At 28.2% G+C, this 15692-nt stretch overlaps 5 non-coding genes across 5 annotated transcripts; all 5 read right to left on the reverse strand.

Moving 5' to 3' along the window:
* Positions 1-193: 193 nt before the first annotated feature.
* Positions 194-266, reverse strand: TRNAR-UCG (transfer RNA arginine (anticodon UCG)). Its single transcript has one exon. It is a non-coding gene; the product is annotated as a tRNA-Arg (tRNA).
* A 2179-nt stretch (positions 267-2445) lies between these two features.
* On the reverse strand, positions 2446-2518 carry TRNAR-UCG (transfer RNA arginine (anticodon UCG)). The gene has a single exon. It is a non-coding gene; the product is annotated as a tRNA-Arg (tRNA).
* A 2921-nt stretch (positions 2519-5439) lies between these two features.
* On the reverse strand, positions 5440-5512 carry TRNAR-UCG (transfer RNA arginine (anticodon UCG)). The gene has a single exon. It is a non-coding gene; the product is annotated as a tRNA-Arg (tRNA).
* A 3655-nt stretch (positions 5513-9167) lies between these two features.
* Positions 9168-9240, reverse strand: TRNAR-UCG (transfer RNA arginine (anticodon UCG)). The gene has a single exon. It is a non-coding gene; the product is annotated as a tRNA-Arg (tRNA).
* Positions 9241-15177: 5937 nt separating this feature from the next.
* On the reverse strand, positions 15178-15250 carry TRNAR-UCG (transfer RNA arginine (anticodon UCG)). The gene has a single exon. It is a non-coding gene; the product is annotated as a tRNA-Arg (tRNA).
* Positions 15251-15692: the final 442 nt, after the last annotated feature.

Here is a 15692-nt window from a genome sequence, read left to right on the forward strand (position 1 = left end):
AGAAACCTTAAATCAACTTAAAGATACATTGACTGCTGTGCAATCTACAAAGTTTGCTAAATAGTTTAAAGAACAAAGGTTTTGAGATATTTTACTTTGAGCTGTGTTTGTTCTGATTTCATTATTATATTCCTTACAAAATATTTCATCTTAATGAAAAAAAGACAGTATAAACAAATAACATTGAATGCAATGACCACGAAGTGACTCGAACCCTCAATCTTCTGATCCGAAGTCAGACGCCTTATCCATTAGGCCACGTGGTCAATGTCTATCCAAAGATTAACGCCTAAAAAAGTATAGTAATATAAAGATTCAAGTAAAAAACATATTTGTTTTGTTTCTTTGAGACAACTGTATTGGATAATCTTACACTCAGATGACAAACTTTAATCCAACAATAATTTCAATTATTAATTCTGAATAAAACTAATATTGTTTAGTATTCTACAATACCCCATTCAAGAATTTTGAGAAACCTTAAACAAACTGAGAAATATATTTAATGGTTGATGTGCAATCTACAAAGTTTACTGAATAGTTTAAAGACCAAAGGGTTAGAGATTCTTCACTTTGAATCATGTTTGATCTGATTTCATTATTAAAATCCAAACATAAGATGTTATCTTTATATAAAAATATATACACCTAGATGACAAACTTTGATCCAACAATAATTTTAGTTATTGATTCTGAAAGAAAATAATAATGTTTAGTATTCCACAATATCCAAACGTAGAATTTTGAGAAACCTTAAATCAACTTAAAGATACATTGACTGCTGTGCAATCTTCAAAGTTTGCTAGATAGTTTAAAGAACAAAGGTTTTGAGATATTTTACTTTGAGCTGTGTTTGTTCTGATTTCATTATTATATTCCTTACAAAATATTTCATCTTAATGAAAAAAATACAGTATAAACAAATAACATTGAATCCAATGACCACGAAGGGACTCGAATCCTCAATCTTCTGATCCGAAGTCAGACGCCTTATTCATTAGGCAAGGTGGTCACTGTTTGTCAATATATTAATGCCTAAGAAAGTATAGTAACATAAAGATTCAAGTAAAAAACATATTTGTTTTTTTATTTGAGACAACTGTTTTGGATAATCTTACACTCAGATGACAAACTTTAATCCAACAATAATTTCAATTATTAATTCTGAATAAAACTAATATTGTTTAGTATTCTACAATACCCCATTCAAGAAGTTTGAGAAACCTTAAACAAACTGAGAAATATATTTAATGGTTGATGTGCAATCTACAAAGTTTACTGAATAGTTTAAAGACCAAAGGGTTAGAGATTCTTCACTTTGAATCATGTTTGATCTGATTTCATTATTAAAATCCAAACATAAGATGTTATCTTTATGTAAAAATATATACACCTAGATGACAAACTTTGATCCAACAATAATTTTAGTTATTGATTCTGAAAGAAAATAATAATGTTTAGTATTCCACAATACCCAAGCCTAGAATTTTGAGAAACCTTAAATCAACTTAAAGATACATTGACTGCTGTGCAATCTACAAAGTTTGCTAAATAGTTTAAAGAACAAAGGTTTTGAGATATTTTACTTTGAGCTATTTTACTTTGAGCTGTGTTTGTTCTGATTTCATTATTATATTCCTTTCAAAATATTTAATCTTAAGGAAAAAAATACAGTATAAACAAATAACATTGAATGCAATGACCACGAAGGGACTCGAACCCTCAATCTTCTGATCTGAAGACAGACGCATTATCCATTAGGCCACGTGGTCAATGTCTGTCCAAAGATTAACGCCTAAGAAAGTATAGTAATATAAAGATTCAAGTAAAAAACATATTTGTTTTGTTTCTTTGAGACAACTGTATTGGATAATCTTACACTCAGATGACAAACTTTAATCCAACAATAATTTCAATTATTAATTCTGAATAAAACTAATATTGTTTAGTATTCTACAATACCCCATTCAAGAAGTTTGAGAAACCTTAATCAAACTGAGAAATCCATTTAATGGTTGATGTGCCTTCTACAAAGTTTACTGAATAGTTTAAAGACCAAAAGGTTAGAGATTCTTCACTTTGAATCATGTTTTATCTGATTTCATTATTATAATCCAAACATAAGATGTTATCTTTATCTAAAAATATATACACTTAGATGTCAAACTTTGATCCAACAATAATTTTAGTTATTGATTCTGAAAGAAAATAATAATGTTTAGTATTCCACAATACCCAAGCCTAGAATTTTGAGAAACCTTAAATCAACTTAAAGATACATTGACTGCTGTGCAATCTACAAAGTTTGCTAAATAGTTTAAAGAACAAAGGTTTTGAGATATTTTACTTTGAGCTGTGTTTGTTCTGATTTCATTATTATATTCCTTACAAAATATTTCATCTTAATGAAAAAAAGACAGTATAAACAAATAACATTGAATGCAATGACCACGAAGTGACTCGAACCCTCAATCTTCTGATCCGAAGTCAGACGCCTTATCCATTAGGCCACGTGGTCAATGTCTGTCCAAAGATTAACGCCTAAAAAAGTATAGTAATATAAAGATTCAAGTAAAAAACATATTTGTTTTGTTTCTTTGAGACAACTGTATTGGATAATCTTACACTCAGATGACAAACTTTAATCCAACAATAATTTCAATTATTAATTCTGAATAAAACTAATATTGTTTAGTATTCTACAATACCCCATTCAAGAAGTTTGAGAAACCTTAAACAAACTGAGAAATATATTTAATGGTTGATGTGCAATCTACAAAGTTTACTGAATAGTTTAAATACCAAAGGGTTAGAGATTCTTCACTTTGAATCATGTTTGATCTGATTTCATTATTAAAATCCAAACATAAGATGTTATCTTTATCTATAAATATATACACCTAGATGAAAACTTTGATCGAACAATAATTTTAGTTATTGATTCTGAAAGAAAATAATAATGTTTAGTATTCCACAATACCCAAGCCTAGAATTTTGAGAAACCTTAAATCAACTTAAAGATACATTGACTGCTGTGCAATCTACAAAGTTTGCTAAATAGTTTAAAGAACAAAGGTTTTGAGATATTTTACTTTGAGCTGTGTTTGTTCTGATTTCATTATTATATTCCTTACAAAATATTTCATCTTAATGAAAAAAATACAGTATAAACAAATAACATTGTATGCAATGACCACGAAGGGACTCGAGCCCTCAATCTTCTGATCTGAAGACAGACGCATTATCCATTAGGCCACATGGTCAACGTCTGTCCAAAGATTAACGCCTAAGAAAGTATAGTAATATAAAGATTCAAGTAAAAAACATATTTGTTTTGTTTCTTTGAGACAACTGTATTGGATAATCTTACACTCAGATGACAAACTTTAATCCAACAATAATTTCAATTATTAATTCTGAATAAAACTAATATTGTTTAGAATTCTACAATACCCCATTCAAGAATTTTGAGAAACCTTAAACAAACTGAGAAATATATTTAATGGTTGATGTGCAATCTACAAAGTTTACTGAATAGTTTAAAGACCAAAGGGTTAGAGATTCTTCACTTTGAATCATGTTTGATCTGATTTCATTATTAAAATCCAAACATAAGATGTTATCTTTATATAAAAATATATACACCTAGATGACAAACTTTGATCCAACAATAATTTTAGTTATTGATTCTGAAAGAAAATAATAATGTTTAGTATTCCACAATATCCAAACGTAGAATTTTGAGAAACCTTAAATCAACTTAAAGATACATTGACTGCTGTGCAATCTACAAAGTTTGCTAGATAGTTTAAAGAACAAAGGTTTTGAGATATTTTACTTTGAGCTGTGTTTGTTCTGATTTCATTATTATATTCCTTACAAAATATTTCATCTTAATGAAAAAAATACAGTATAAACAAATAACATTGAATCCAATGACCACGAAGGGACTCGAATCCTCAATCTTCTGATCCGAAGTCAGATGCCTTATTCATTAGGCAAGGTGGTCACTGTTTGTCAATATATTAATGCCTAAGAAAGTATAGTAACATAAAGATTCAAGTAAAAAACATATTTGTTTTTTTCTTTGAGACAACTGTTTTGGATAATCTTACACTCAGATGACAAACTTTAATCCAACAATAATTTCAATTATTAATTCTGAATAAAACTAATATTGTTTAGTATTCTACAATACCCCATTCAAGAAGTTTGAGAAACCTTAAACAAACTGAGAAATATATTTAATGGTTGATGTGCAATCTACAAAGTTTACTGACTAGTTTAAAGACCAAAGGGTTAGAGATTCTTCACTTTGAATCATGTTTGATCTGATTTCATTATTAAAATCCAAACATAAGATGTTATCTTTATGTAAAAATATATACACCTAGATGACAAACTTTGATCCAACAATAATTTTAGTTATTGATTCTGAAAGAAAATAATGTTTAGTATTCCACAATACCCAAGCCTAGAATTTTGAGAAACCTTAAATCAACTTAAAGATACATTGACTGCTGTGCAATCTACAAAGTTTGCTAAATAGTTTAAAGAACAAAGGTTTTGAGATATTTTACTTTGAGCTATTTTACTTTGAGCTGTGTTTGTTCTGATTTCACTATTATATTCCTTACAAAATATTTAATCTTAAGGAAAAAAATACAGTATAAACAAATAACATTGAATGCAATGACCACGAAGGGACTCGAACCCTCAATCTTCTGATCTGAAGACAGACGCATTATCCATTAGGCCACGTGGTCAATGTCTGTCCAAAGATTAACGCCTAAGAAAGTATAGTAATATAAAGATTCAAGTAAAAAACATATTTGTTTTGTTTCTTTGAGACAACTGTATTGGATAATCTTACACTCAGATGACAAACTTTAATCCAACAATAATTTCAATTATTAATTCTGAATAAAACTAATATTGTTTAGTATTCTACAATACCCCATTCAAGAAGTTTGAGAAACCTTAAACAAACTGAGAAATACATTTAATGTTTGATGTGCCTTCTACAAAGTTTACTGAATAGTTTAAAGACCAAAGGGTTAGAGATTCTTCACTTTGAATCATGTTTGATCTGATTTCATTATTAAAATCCAAACATAAGATGTTATCTTTATCTAAAAATATATACACCTAGATGACAAACTTTGATCCAACAATAATTTTAGTTATTGATTCTGAAAGAAAATAATAATGTTTAGTATTCCACAATACCCAAGCCTAGAATTTTGAGAAACCTTAAATCAACTTAAAGATACATTGACTGCTGTGCAATCTACAAAGTTTGCTTTATAGTTTAAAGAACAAAGGCTTTGAGATATTTAACTTTGAGCTGTGTTTGTTCTGATTTCATTATTATATTCCTTACAAAATATTTCATCTTAATGAAAAAAATACAGTATAAACAAATAACATTGAATCCAATGACCACGAAGGGACTCGAACCATCAATCTTCTGATCCGAAGTCAGACACCTTATCCATTAGGCCACATGGTCAATGTCTATCCAAAGATTAACGCCTAAGAAAGTATAGTAACATAAAGATACAAGTAAAAAACATATTTGTTTTGTTTCTTTGAGACAACTGTTTTGGATAATCTTACACTCAGATGACAAACTTTAATCCATCAATAATTTCAATTATTAATTCTGAATAAAACTAATATTGTTTAGAATTCTACAATACCCCATTCAAGAATTTTGAGAAACCTTAAACAAACTGAGAAATATATTTAATGGTTGATGTGCAATCTACAAAGTTTACTGAATAGTTTAAAGACCAAAGGGTTAGAGATTCTTCACTTTGAATCATGTTTGATCTGATTTCATTATTAAAATCCAAACATAAGATGTTATCTTTATCTAAAAATATATACACCTAGATGACAAACTTTGATCCAACAATAATTTTAGTTATTGATTCTGAAAGAAAATAATAATGTTTAGTATTCCACAATACCCAAGCCTAGAATTTTGAGAAACCTTAAATCAACTTAAAGATACATTGACTGCTGTGCAATCTACAAAGTTTGCTTTATAGTTTAAAGAACAAAGGTTTTGAGATATTTAACTTTGAGCTGTGTTTGTTCTGATTTCATTATTATATTCCTTACAAAATATTTCATCTTAATGAAAAAAATACAGTATAAACAAATAACATTGAATCCAATGACCACGAAGGGACTCGAACCATCAATCTTCTGATCCGAAGTCAGACACCTTATCAATTAGGCCACATGGTCAATGTCTATCCAAAGATTAACGCCTAAGAAAGTATAGTAACATAAAGATACAAGTAAAAAACATATTTGTTTTGTTTCTTTGAGACAACTGTTTTGGATAATCTTACACTCAGATGACAAACTTTAATCCATCAATAATTTCAATTATTAATTCTGAATAAAACTAATATTGTTTAGAATTCTACAATACCCCATTCAAGAATTTTGAGAAACCTTAAACAAACTGAGAAATATATTTAATGGTTGATGTGCAATCTACAAAGTTTACTGAATAGTTTAAAGACCAAAGGGTTAGAGATTCTTCACTTTGAATCATGTTTGATCTGATTTCATTATTAAAATCCAAACATAAGATGTTATCTTTATATAAAAATATATACACCTAGATGACAAACTTTGATCCAACAATAATTTTAGTTATTGATTCTGAAAGAAAATAATAATGTTTAGTATTCCACAATATCCAAACGTAGAATTTTGAGAAACCTTAAATCAACTTAAAGATACATTGACTGCTGTGCAATCTTCAAAGTTTGCTAGATAGTTTAAAGAACAAAGGTTTTGAGATATTTTACTTTGAGCTGTGTTTGTTCTGATTTCATTATTATATTCCTTACAAAATATTTCATCTTAATGAAAAAAATACAGTATAAACAAATAACATTGAATCCAATGACCACGAAGGGACTCGAATCCTCAATCTTCTGATCCGAAGTCAGACGCCTTATTCATTAGGCAAGGTGGTCACTGTTTGTCAATATATTAATGCCTAAGAAAGTATAGTAACATAAAGATTCAAGTAAAAAACATATTTGTTTTTTTATTTAAGACAACTGTTTTGGATAATCTTACACTCAGATGACAAACTTTAATCCAACAATAATTTCAATTATTAATTCTGAATAAAACTAATATTGTTTAGTATTCTACAATACCCCATTCAAGAAGTTTGAGAAACCTTAAACAAACTGAGAAATATATTTAATGGTTGATGTGCAATCTACAAAGTTTACTGAATAGTTTAAAGACCAAAGGGTTAGAGATTCTTCACTTTGAATCATGTTTGATCTGATTTCATTATTAAAATCCAAACATAAGATGTTATCTTTATGTAAAAATATATACACCTAGATGACAAACTTTGATCCAACAATAATTTTAGTTATTGATTCTGAAACAAAATAATAATGTTTAGTATTCCACAATACCCAAGCCTAGAATTTTGAGAAACCTTAAATCAACTTAAAGATACATTGACTGCTGTGCAATCTACAAAGTTTGCTTTATAGTTTAAAGAACAAAGGTTTTGAGATATTTAACTTTGAGCTGTGTTTGTTCTGATTTCATTATTATATTCCTTACAAAATATTTCATCTTAATGAAAAAAATACAGTATAAACAAATAACATTGAATCCAATGACCACGAAGGGACTCGAACCATCAATCTTCTGATCCGAAGTCAGACACCTTATCAATTAGGCCACATGGTCAATGTCTATCCAAAGATTAACGCCTAAGAAAGTATAGTAACATAAAGATACAAGTAAAAAACATATTTGTTTTGTTTCTTTGAGACAACTGTTTTGGATAATCTTACACTCAGATGACAAACTTTAATCCATCAATAATTTCAATTATTAATTCTGAATAAAACTAATATTGTTTAGAATTCTACAATACCCCATTCAAGAATTTTGAGAAACCTTAAACAAACTGAGAAATATATTTAATGGTTGATGTGCAATCTACAAAGTTTACTGAATAGTTTAAAGACCAAAGGGTTAGAGATTCTTCACTTTGAATCATGTTTGATCTGATTTCATTATTAAAATCCAAACATAAGATGTTATCTTTATATAAAAATATATACACCTAGATGACAAACTTTGATCCAACAATAATTTTAGTTATTGATTCTGAAAGAAAATAATAATGTTTAGTATTCCACAATATCCAAACGTAGAATTTTGAGAAACCTTAAATCAACTTAAAGATACATTGACTGCTGTGCAATCTTCAAAGTTTGCTAGATAGTTTAAAGAACAAAGGTTTTGAGATATTTTACTTTGAGCTGTGTTTGTTCTGATTTCATTATTATATTCCTTACAAAATATTTCATCTTAATGAAAAAAATACAGTATAAACAAATAACATTGAATCCAATGACCACGAAGGGACTCGAATCCTCAATCTTCTGATCCGAAGTCAGACGCCTTATTCATTAGGCAAGGTGGTCACTGTTTGTCAATATATTAATGCCTAAGAAAGTATAGTAACATAAAGATTCAAGTAAAAAACATATTTGTTTTTTTATTTGAGACAACTGTTTTGGATAATCTTACACTCAGATGACAAACTTTAATCCAACAATAATTTCAATTATTAATTCTGAATAAAACTAATATTGTTTAGTATTCTACAATACCCCATTCAAGAAGTTTGAGAAACCTTAAACAAACTGAGAAATATATTTAATGGTTGATGTGCAATCTACAAAGTTTACTGAATAGTTTAAAGACCAAAGGGTTAGAGATTCTTCACTTTGAATCATGTTTGATCTGATTTCATTATTAAAATCCAAACATAAGATGTTATCTTTATGTAAAAATATATACACCTAGATGACAAACTTTGATCCAACAATAATTTTAGTTATTGATTCTGAAAGAAAATAATAATGTTTAGTATTCCACAATACCCAAGCCTAGAATTTTGAGAAACCTTAAATCAACTTAAAGATACATTGACTGCTGTGCAATCTACAAAGTTTGCTTTATAGTTTAAAGAACAAAGGCTTTGAGATATTTAACTTTGAGCTGTGTTTGTTCTGATTTCATTATTATATTCCTTACAAAATATTTCATCTTAATGAAAAAAATACAGTATAAACAAATAACATTGAATCCAATGACCACGAAGGGACTCGAACCATCAATCTTCTGATCCGAAGTCAGACACCTTATCCATTAGGCCACATGGTCAATGTCTATCCAAAGATTAACGCCTAAGAAAGTATAGTAACATAAAGATACAAGTAAAAAACATATTTGTTTTGTTTCTTTGAGACAACTGTTTTGGATAATCTTACACTCAGATGACAAACTTTAATCCATCAATAATTTCAATTATTAATTCTGAATAAAACTAATATTGTTTAGTATTCTACAATACCCCATTCAAGAAGTTTGAGAAACCTTAAACAAACTGAGAAATATATTTAATGGTTGATGTGCAATCTACAAAGTTTACTGAATAGTTTAAAGACCAAAGGGTTAGAGATTCTTCACTTTGAATCATGTTTGATCTGATTTCATTATTAAAATCCAAACATAAGATGTTATCTTTATGTAAAAATATATACACCTAGATGACAAACTTTGATCCAACAATAATTTTAGTTATTGATTCTGAAACAAAATAATAATGTTTAGTATTCCACAATACCCAAGCCTAGAATTTTGAGAAACCTTAAATCAACTTAAAGATACATTGACTGCTGTGCAATCTACAAAGTTTGCTAAATAGTTTAAAGAACAAAGGTTTTGAGATATTTTACTTTGAGCTATTTTACTTTGAGCTGTGTTTGTTCTGATTTCACTATTATATTCCTTACAAAATATTTAATCTTAAGGAAAAAAATACAGTATAAACAAATAACATTGAATGCAATGACCACGAAGGGACTCGAACCCTCAATCTTCTGATCTGAAGACAGACGCATTATCCATTAGGCCACGTGGTCAATGTCTGTCCAAAGATTAACGCCTAAGAAAGTATAGTAATATAAAGATTCAAGTAAAAAACATATTTGTTTTGTTTCTTTGAGACAACTGTATTGGATAATCTTACACTCAGATGACAAACTTTAATCCAACAATAATTTCAATTATTAATTCTGAATAAAACTAATATTGTTTAGTATTCTACAATACCCCATTCAAGAAGTTTGAGAAACCTTAAACAAACTGAGAAATACATTTAATGTTTGATGTGCCTTCTACAAAGTTTACTGAATAGTTTAAAGACCAAAAGGTTAGAGATTCTTCACTTTGAATCATGTTTTATCTGATTTCATTATTATAATCCAAACATAAGATGTTATCTTTATCTAAAAACATATACACTTAGATGTCAAACTTTGATCCAACAATAATTTTAGTTATTGATTCTGAAAGAAAATAATAATGTTTAGTATTCCACAATACCCAAGCCTAGAATTTTGAGAAACCTTAAATCAACTTAAAGATACATTGACTGCTGTGCAATCTACAAAGTTTGCTTTATAGTTTAAAGAACAAAGGTTTTGAGATATTTAACTTTGAGCTGTGTTTGTTCTGATTTCATTATTATATTCCTTACAAAATATTTCATCTTAATGAAAAAAATACAGTATAAACAAATAACATTGAATCCAATGACCACGAAGGGACTCGAACTATCAATCTTCTGATCCGAAGTCAGACACCTTATCCATTAGGCCACATGGTCAATGTCTATCCAAAGATTAACGCCTAAGAAAGTATAGTAACATAAAGATACAAGTAAAAAACATATTTGTTTTGTTTCTTTGAGACAACTGTTTTGGATAATCTTACACTCAGATGACAAACTTTAATCCATCAATAATTTCAATTATTAATTCTGAATAAAACTAATATTGTTTAGAATTCTACAATACCCCATTCAAGAATTTTGAGAAACCTTAAACAAACTGAGAAATATATTTAATGGTTGATGTGCAATCTACAAAGTTTACTGAATAGTTTAAAGACCAAAGGGTTAGAGATTCTTCACTTTGAATCATGTTTGATCTGATTTCATTATTAAAATCCAAACATAAGATGTTATCTTTATATAAAAATATATACACCTAGATGACAAACTTTGATCCAACAATAATTTTAGTTATTGATTCTGAAAGAAAATAATAATGTTTAGTATTCCACAATATCCAAACGTAGAATTTTGAGAAACCTTAAATCAACTTAAAGATACATTGACTGCTGTGCAATCTACAAAGTTTGCTAGATAGTTTAAAGAACAAAGGTTTTGAGATATTTTACTTTGAGCTGTGTTTGTTCTGATTTTATTATTATATTCCTTACAAAATATTTCATCTTAATGAAAAAAATACAGTATAAACAAATAACATTGAATCCAATGACCACGAAGGGACTCGAATCCTCAATCTTCTGATCCGAAGTCAGATGCCTTATTCATTAGGCAAGGTGGTCACTGTTTGTCAATATATTAATGCCTAAGAAAGTATAGTAACATAAAGATTCAAGTAAAAAACATATTTGTTTTTTTCTTTGAGACAACTGTTTTGGATAATCTTACACTCAGATGACAAACTTTAATCCAACAATAATTTCAATTATTAATTCTGAATAAAACTAATATTGTTTAGTATTCTACAATACCCCATTCAAGAAGTTTGAGAAACCTTAAACAAACTGAGAAATATATTTAATGGTTGATGTGCAATCTACAAAGTTTACTGACTAGTTTAAAGACCAAAGGGTTAGAGATTCTTCACTTTGAATCATGTTTGATCTGATTTCATTATTAAAATCCAAACATAAGATGTTATCTTTATGTAAAAATATATACACCTAGATGACAAACTTTGATCCAACAATAATTTTAGTTATTGATTCTGAAAGAAAATAATAATGTTTAGTATTCCACAATACCCAAGCCTAGAATTTTGAGAAACCTTAAATCAACTTAAAGATACATTGACTGCTGTGCAATCTACAAAGTTTGCTAAATAGTTTAAAGAACAAAGGTTTTGAGATATTTTACTTTGAGCTATTTTACTTTGAGCTGTGTTTGTTCTGATTTCATTATTATATTCCTTACAAAATATTTCATCTTAAGGAAAAAAATACAGTATAAACAAATAACATTGAATGCAATGACCACGAAGGAACTCGAACCATCAATCTTCTGAGCCGAAGTCAGACGCCTTATCCATTAGGCAACCTGGTCAATGTCTGTCCAAACATTAACGCCTAAGAAAGTATAGTAACATAAAGATACAAATAAAAAACATATTTGTTTTGTTTCTTTGAGACAACTGTTTTGGATAATCTTACACTCAGATGACAAACTTTAATCCAACAATAATTTCAATTATTAATTCTGAATAAACTAATATTGTTTAGTATTTTACAATACCCCATTCAAGAAGTTTGAGAAACCTTAAACAAACTGAGAAATATATTTAATGGTTGATGTGCAATCTACAAAGTTTACTGAATAGTTTAAAGACCAAAGGGTTAGAGATTCTTCACTTTGAATCATGTTTGATCTGATTTCATTATTAAAATCCAAACATAAGATGTTATCTTTATCTAAAAATATATACACCTAGATGACAAACTTTGATCCAACAATAATTTTAGTTATTGATTCTGAAAGAAAATAATAATGTTTAGTATTCCACAATACCCAAGCCTAGAATTTTGAGAAACCTTAAATCAACTTAAAGATACATTGACTGCTGTGCAATCTACAAAGTTTGCTTTATAGTTTAAAGAACAAAGGTTTTGAGATATTTAACTTTGAACTGTGTTTGTTCTGATTTCATTATTATATTCCTTACAAAATATTTCATCTTAATGAAAAAAATACAGTATAAACAAATAACATTGAATCCAATGACCACGAAGGGACTCGAACCATCAATCTTCTGATCCGAAGTCAGACACCTTATCAATTAGGCCACATGGTCAATGTCTATCCAAAGATTAACGCCTAAGAAAGTATAGTAACATAAAGATACAAGTAAAAAACATATTTGTTTTGTTTCTTTGAGACAACTGTTTTGGATAATCTTACACTCAGATGACAAACTTTAATCCATCAATAATTTCAATTATTAATTCTGAATAAAACTAATATTGTTTAGAATTCTACAATACCCCATTCAAGAATTTTGAGAAACCTTAAACAAACTGAGAAATATATTTAATGGTTGATGTGCAATCTACAAAGTTTACTGAATAGTTTAAAGACCAAAGGGTTAGAGATTCTTCACTTTGAATCATGTTTGATCTGATTTCATTATTAAAATCCAAACATAAGATGTTATCTTTATATAAAAATATATACACCTAGATGACAAACTTTGATCCAACAATAATTTTAGTTATTGATTCTGAAAGAAAATAATAATGTTTAGTATTCCACAATATCCAAACGTAGAATTTTGAGAAACCTTAAATCAACTTAAAGATACATTGACTGCTGTGCAATCTTCAAAGTTTGCTAGATAGTTTAAAGAACAAAGGTTTTGAGATATTTTACTTTGAGCTGTGTTTGTTCTGATTTCATTATTATATTCCTTACAAAATATTTCATCTTAATGAAAAAAATACAGTATAAACAAATAACATTGAATCCAATGACCACGAAGGGACTCGAATCCTCAATCTTCTGATCCGAAGTCAGACGCCTTATTCATTAGGCAAGGTGGTCACTGTTTGTCAATATATTAATGCCTAAGAAAGTATAGTAACATAAAGATTCAAGTAAAAAACATATTTGTTTTTTTATTTGAGACAACTGTTTTGGATAATCTTACACTCAGATGACAAACTTTAATCCAACAATAATTTCAATTATTAATTCTGAATAAAACTAATATTGTTTAGTATTCTACAATACCCCATTCAAGAAGTTTGAGAAACCTTAAACAAACTGAGAAATATATTTAATGGTTGATGTGCAATCTACAAAGTTTACTGAATAGTTTAAAGACCAAAGGGTTAGAGATTCTTCACTTTGAATCATGTTTGATCTGATTTCATTATTAAAATCCAAACATAAGATGTTATCTTTATGTAAAAATATATACACCTAGATGACAAACTTTAATCCAACAATAATTTTAGTTATTGATTCTGAAAGAAAATAATAATGTTTAGTATTCCACAATACCCAAGCCTAGAATTTTGAGAAACCTTAAATCAACTTAAAGATACATTGACTGCTGTGCAATCTACAAAGTTTGCTAAATAGTTTAAAGAACAAAGGTTTTGAGATATTTTACTTTGAGCTATTTTACTTTGAGCTGTGTTTGTTCTGATTTCATTATTATATTCCTTACAAAATATTTAATCTTAAGGAAAAAAATACAGTATAAACAAATAACATTGAATGCAATGACCACGAAGGGACTCGAACCCTCAATCTTCTGATCTGAAGACAGACGCATTATCCATTAGGCCACGTGGTCAATGTCTGTCCAAAGATTAACGCCTAAGAAAGTATAGTAATATAAAGATTCAAGTAAAAAACATATTTGTTTTGTTTCTTTGAGACAACTGTATTGGATAATCTTACACTCAGATGACAAACTTTAATCCAACAATAATTTCAATTATTAATTCTGAATAAAACTAATATTGTTTAGTATTCTACAATACCCCATTCAAGAAGTTTGAGAAACCTTAATCAAACTGAGAAATCCATTTAATGGTTGATGTGCCTTCTACAAAGTTTACTGAATAGTTTAAAGACCAAAAGGTTAGAGATTCTTCACTTTGAATCATGTTTTATCTGATTTCATTATTATAATCCAAACATAAGATGTTATCTTTATCTAAAAATATATACACTTAGATGTCAAACTTTGATCCAACAATAATTTTAGTTATTGATTCTGAAAGAAAATAATAATGTTTAGTATTCCACAATACCCAAGCCTAGAATTTTGAGAAACCTTAAATCAACTTAAAGATACATTGACTGCTGTGCAATCTACAAAGTTTGCTAAATAGTTTAAAGAACAAAGGTTTTGAGATATTTTACTTTGAGCTGTGTTTGTTCTGATTTCATTATTATATTCCTTACAAAATATTTCATCTTAATGAAAAAAAGACAGTATAAACAAATAACATTGAATGCAATGACCACGAAGTGACTCGAACCCTCAATCTTCTGATCCGAAGTCAGACGCCTTATCCATTAGGCCACGTGGTCAATGTCTGTCCAAAGATTAACGCCTAAAAAAGTATAGTAATATAAAGATTCAAGTAAAAAACATATTTGTTTTGTTTCTTTGAGACAACTGTATTGGATAATCTTACACTCAGATGACAAACTTTAATCCAACAATAATTTCAATTATTAATTCTGAATAAAACTAATATTGTTTAGTATTCTACAATACCCCATTCAAGAAGTTTGAGAAACCTTAAACAAACTGAGAAATATATTTAATGGTTGATGTGCAATCTACAAAGTTTACTGAATAGTTTAAAGACCAAAGGGTTAGAGATTCTTCACTTTGAATCATGTTTGATCTGATTTCATTATTAAAATCCAAACATAAGATGTTATCTTTATCTATAAATATATACACCTAGATGAAAACTTTGATCCAACAATAATTTTAGTTATTGATTCTGAAAGAAAATAATAA

This window comes from Pseudophryne corroboree, chromosome 8 (genome assembly GCF_028390025.1).
Source record: "Pseudophryne corroboree isolate aPseCor3 chromosome 8, aPseCor3.hap2, whole genome shotgun sequence".
Taxonomy (NCBI): domain Eukaryota; kingdom Metazoa; phylum Chordata; class Amphibia; order Anura; family Myobatrachidae; genus Pseudophryne; species Pseudophryne corroboree.